This window comes from Lygodium microphyllum, unplaced genomic scaffold (assembly GCF_053477565.2).
Source record: "Lygodium microphyllum isolate KBCC unplaced genomic scaffold, Lygodium_microphyllum_v1.1.10 scaffold_213, whole genome shotgun sequence".
Taxonomy (NCBI): Eukaryota; Viridiplantae; Streptophyta; class Polypodiopsida; order Schizaeales; family Lygodiaceae; genus Lygodium; species Lygodium microphyllum.
The window spans coordinates 1-6295 of record NW_028229696.1 but is presented as its reverse complement, the minus strand read 5'-3'; positions in this window follow the sequence as shown (position 1 = coordinate 6295).

Genomic DNA, 6295 nt, shown 5'->3' with positions numbered 1-6295 from the left:
GTGGATGTGTGGAAGGGTAGTACTTCTTAATGAGACTACCATTGAAGAAGCCTATGCCCTCGCTATCTAGAGTCTCAAGCTCAACATTGCTAGTTCAGTTGATTGCACAAACTTTGAAAGGTCTAATACCTCTAAACTTCACTTTCTATTTGTGTCCCCTAACGGAGTACAGCAGCACTAAGTCACCCTATTCAAAGTTGCGCTGCTTGACATGCTTATCAAACCAGCTCTTGCATCGTGCCTTCTCGTATATGAGCACATGAGTGGCTAGAAGATGAGTTTTCGAGAGGCGTTCAAGCTCAACCAGGCATTGCGTCCATGCCTCCTTCCCTTCCCATCGTTCTTGAAGCACTATTCTCAAGTTAGGAATGAAGAACTCTACTAGTAGAATTGCCTCAGTCCCATAGGTCAACCTAAAGGGAGTCTGGCCAATAGTCGTTTTATAAGTTGTACGGTAAGCCCACAAGGCTGCCATCAGCTTGTTATCCCAGTTGTTGCACGAAGCAGATACTACTTTGGTCAAAACGTTTATAAGGATCTTATTTGTGGATTTTGCCTGCCCATTTGCCTGAGGGTAGTATGGAGAGGATTTTCGATGGATAATTGGAAAGGTGGATAGAAGATGCGCTATCACTTCATTGATGAAGTCCGTGACCTGGTCACTGACTAGTTCGATGGGGCAGCCGAATCGTGAGATCACCTGCTCCCATAAGAACTTGGCAGTCATTCTTTCGTGTCGCTCTCGCTTCTGCCCATTTCATTAGGTAGTTTGTGGCCACAATGATATATTTAGCATGCGAATACTATCATGCAGGACTAATGGGTCCTATGAAGTTGATCCCCCATTTTTCGAAGGGTTGTCGTGCAATGATTGGGGTCAACTCCATTTTATCCTTGCGAATTGGGACCTTTGTCTGCTGACACTCGTCACAATGCTTGACAAATCGTGCTACATCACAAAAAAGCGTGGGCCACCACATTTGAGACTGCAGCATCTTGCGGGCTGTCGTGTCTCCGCTAAAGTGCCCTCCAACAATTCCGTTGTGTGTCTCTGCGAGCACATCATGCATCTCATGCTCGCATACGTATCTACGCAACAACCCGTCTTGCCCTAGTCTATATAGTTGGCCTGCTATCAACTAATAGGGTTGGATTTTGAGGATAAGTTGTTAAGTCAGGGTTTTCTATCGGTCGCTCAGGTAGTGCGTGCTCCAGCACTTGGATGATGCCATTTGCCCAATACGGCATTAGATCAGACTTGAATAAATCTCTCTCGCTAGAAAGGTTAAACAAATGGGCGTTTGGCAATTCATCGGCAATGCCCTATCCCAGTGGCCTCTCCCGTGGGGATGCATGACATGTGGTTAACCATGCAGTGCTATTTTCCCTTGCGTACAACCATGGAGAAGTCGAATTCTAAAAGTAGAAGGAGCCATCGAGCTATGCATCCTATAGCATAGGGTTTGTTTACTAAATATAGCAAGGCTTGATGGTCCACAAAGAAAGTAAAAGGCGTAGCCAACAGATAATGCTTGTCTGTGAGCAAAGCTCACTGGATAGTCGAGGTTGTGTTCGCCTAGTTGGCACAACACTACTCCCACATCGAATTTCAAAGCATCAATATACACGTGGAAGGTAATGGTCCAATCTGGGGCTCGTAGAATCGGTGCAGTAGTCAGAGCCTTTTTCAATTCCTCATACACTTGTTGGCATGCTTCGATCCACTCGAAGACGATCAACAGCTTGTACAAATGTCTGGCAATCAAGCATAGTTCAGCACAAACCATCAATAGTATCCTGCATGGCCTAAGAAGCATTGAACTCCCTTATAGTTGATTGGGGGTGGAAGATCAACAATAACCCTGACTTTCGAGAAGTCAATGGCAATGCCGTTCTTCGACACCATGTGCCCTAGGATGTGTCCATGTTTCACCCAAAACTGGCACTTTAAGGGGTTCAGGGAGAGACGATATAGGTGACACCACTCAAAGATTGCTCGGAATTTGTCTAAGTGTTCTCTCTAGGTCGAGTGAACACACAAGTCATCCACGGAGACTTCCAATTCCTTGCGAAGCATGTCTTTGAATATGGTGCACATGAGGTGTTGAAAGGTGGCTAGGGCATTAGTCAACTCGAAGGGCATGACTATGTAAGCAAAGATGCCCCACTTAGTGACGAAGGCAATCTTATGCATTTCGGCAAGATGCACTTGCACCTGATTGTATCCAGAGAAGCCGTCCAGAAAGTTGTAGGCCTCTTTGCTACTGCCCAACTCGTCCGAATTGTAGGGGCCGAGTGATGGATTCGAACGGGCCGAGTGCCGAATGGAAATTGTGGGCCGAGTTGTCGTGGCCAAGGGCTGAATGCGAAGCTCGGACAGGGTGTCTCGAACGGGGTGATTCGGATAGGCCAAAGAGATTCACTCAGACAGGTCGAGGGGGTCTATTCAGACGGGCCGAGGCAAGCGGGCTGAGCATCGAGTTTCGATATGGCTGAGTGAACTTTTAACCGAGTTGGTTTCGTTCGGGCGAGCCAAGGGCCGAATGGGGTAGATTGGCCAAGGGTCGAGTTACGAGTGGGCCAAATGATATGCTCGGACGGGCCGAATTGACAATTGGGCCGAGGGTCGATTATGGGACTCAGCCCAAGAACCGGCTACTCGAACGAGTTGAATGGCACACGACGACGGCAGCGAAGGCACTAATTTGCTCAAATCTTGCAACACGTGTAATCATATCACACAAGAGCTTCCAGATCAGTACCAAGGCACACGCGGTAGACTTCCTGGTAGCAAGATCGAATCGAAACTCCAAGAGCTCTCTCTCTCTCTCTCTCTCTCTCTCTCTCTCTCTCTCTCTCTCTCTCTCTCTCTCTCTCTCTCTCTCTCTCTCTCTCTCTCTCTCTCTCTCTCAATGTCAGGGTATGAAATGAGCTCTTTCCTTGACATCTTGGCTCTTAAACCCCTTCCCGGGTAAGGTTTTGATGTCCCCAATCACTCACTTGCCGACATTAAACATCACAAGCACTCTTTTTTTCCATTTTTGCATGATTTGTGCCCTGTTTTATAGCAGCAAGCCCTACGCTTTTCTGATCCGATTTTCTAATCCTAACCTACGCTAAATGCAACAAAGATTGAAGGCAAAAAACTGAAATGATTTTTCCATCTTTTCCAATCATCAAACCAACAAAATAACCCAAAATACTTACTTGTTTCAAATATCAAAAAACCCAAACTTCCTACCTATCTCAAGCTCCATTTCGGGGATGAATCCCTTACTTCGATGCTCGATATAAGGTACACAAGTGCTCAAGCTTGAATCCGTTGGTCCCGGCAACATAACCAAAATGTAGTGGGAGCTCACACTCAATCGCCAAGACCCACGGACCACTTATTGTTGCAAGAACTCATGGCTATCTCTCACCTAGCCAACACACCGTTGATCCTCTTGGGGTATAGATGCCGAAATGAGTTGCCCCCTCTCTTGCACATGCTGGTAGCTCCACGATCCTAGATGCTAGCTCAAGCATCCTCAAGCCTCCTCCGTCTCCAAGCTCCATCCACCATAGCCGCGCGCACGAGAAAAGAGAAGAGAAGAGAAGAGAGAAGAAGAGAGAAGAGGAGATGGTGAAGAGCTTCACCCTCTTGATCCCTCACTCCCACACACTCACTCACTCCCTTACACTCTCACACTCCCTCTCTCAAGAGTATACACACAAGCAAGGTGAAGAGAAGAAGAGAAGAAGAGAGGACTCTTGTTAGCCACACACCAAAGAATGAGCTTCCATTTACTTTTTGAATTTTATATACAAGCCCTAAAATCCCATGGGCACCCATCCCTTTTTACATGACTGGCCATTGTGGCAAGGTCCCTTTTTCTAATTCCCTCTTCTTACTTCATGCCCTAAGCCTATACCTGTCTATTCTTTTACAAATGGCACAGGAGGGAGCCTGGCGCTCTTTTACAAGAGTGTTTAGAGTTTTTTGAGTCGCCTTTAATTTAAAATTGCGCTTTTTGCCTCATCTTAGCTTTAGGGGCCGCCTCTATGCCTTTGCTCTTTTTCCATCCTTTTGTCACTTTTTCCTTCATTTTTCCGCCATCTCGAATTGAGGTTAACATGGAGATATGCTACAAGTAAAGGCCTTTTCTACCTATAATGAGCCACATGAATATGAGGAGAAAAGCCATGAAGAAATCTTTGATCCTATGGATGGGTTTTTTGACCTTGACTGATTTTGATTGAGGATTCATGTGATGACATATATTCTCCAATGTTGTGTCAGGAGATCCTCTCATGCTTTCATAGGAGTAGAACCACTCTCAATGAGGAGTGACATGAAATGAAGCCTCTGAATCAAGCAACCAATACTAAGCATAGGTAGACAAGGCATCGGTCGATTATGAAGAATTAAGAGAAGAAGTTGCAAATATATAGTCATCATCAAAATTAATCTACATGACATTAATCTCTTCAATCTTGACATTGGACTTGCTAGGGACAATGATGCAATTATCATTATTTTCTTGCACTTTATCCCTTCCCTTTTCTTTGCGCTTTTCATCACACATTTTATGGCACTATTGACGGATATGACCTTGCTTCCCATTATAGTGACAAGTCAATGTGGACTTACGACCATAGGGCTTACTGCAAGACTGCCCATGTTACTAAGAATAAGACTTCTGAGAGCCTCTCCCACGGCTATCATTATCACTCCTACCATTATTACCTTTGACTATCAAAGCATGAGAGGTATGGGAAGCACCCAATCCAACACACAAGAACATTTAGAGCTGCATGTATATAGCTAGCCATCAAGGCAAACAAGACAATATCTCTTAACATTGAGAGTGCTGAAGTCCTCACCATCCCGATAAAAAACAAATACAAGTGTCTTCCTTGAGAGAGTGAATTATGACTTTCATCCCATTTCTTCACCTAATAAATTTGATTGAGGACATGACAGTGAGACAAGAGCCAAACACAATGCATGAGACAAGCTCAAACTTTAGGAATCTAGGTATGAACTTTTCCCTAGATATCCAATGACTCCTCACACACTATGACTAACCAATGAGAATAGAGCATGCAAGGAGACTAGTGGAAAACATACTTGTGGACATGGCGATGGAAAGACCTAGTAAGAGGACCTAAACTTGATGAAGAAATGGAGTGCCACACACTATCAAATGCAAACCTAACAACCTCAAGATTCCTAGTGTAGCGAGGTGAGTGTGGATGGGTGACAGAGAAGAGGTATGCTCTTGGTGGGTTAGGGATACGGTACATGTGCACTTTGTATACATGTGCATTGTGCACTACACATTGTGAAATATGTACTAGGCCATGCATTAGTGCACTATGTAGTGCATTGGGATGCTGCAAGTGCATGATATGTAGGGTGAGTTGATTGTTTGGGCTAATAGAGGGGCTAGTGCTAATGCATTGTGCACCGTGCACATATGTACTATGCACTTGTGCACTAATGGGTGCACTCGGTGGCGTGTGGGGTCAAGGCTAAGGCTACTAAAGGGGCTATATTATGGGGTGTGGTTCACATTGGGTGCACTAGGTGTGGTAACCATATGCAAGTATGAGTGCCTTGGGGTATGTGAACATTTGCATATGTATACCATGCATTGTGCATCATGCACTATGCACTAGGGTGAGACTAAGAATGAAGGCTGATGAATGAGAGTTGCAATACAATATGAATGCCCTATTAAGTGCTATTAAGAAATGTACAAAAGATGGAGCAAAGGTAGGTGCCCAAGTGTATATGTATGCTATAGTATGTGCACTGTGTACTGTACCCACTAATGGGTATACTAGTGCACCATGTAGTGCACTTGGTGAATGGTTAGGTATGGTGCAATGGTGGGGTATAGTGCAACTATGGCCTTGTATCCTATGCTACATCCAAGTACTAAATGCAATGAATATCATGTGGCATTAGATGTGATGAACTAGATCTAGTGTGCTAAGCTGGGTATGGTATTCATATGCTAAGGTGCACTAGTACATGTGGTTAAGACACATGTGCATAGATGTACCAAGATGGAATGTGTTATGGTGTCTAGTGCACAAGGTGTGTGCCCTAGAGCAGGATGCATGTGCATTGTGGTTTATGAGTAGGGTGGCTAGATGCATGGTAGTCATAGAATGAGTTGTGCAACCATATGCTAATGCACAACAATCTATCCACTTCCTTGTTCCTCACTTCGCTTGACCCCCCTTACAAATAGAGTTGGTGTCAGGAAAAAGAGATAGAACAAAGAAATTACTAGTAGATGTG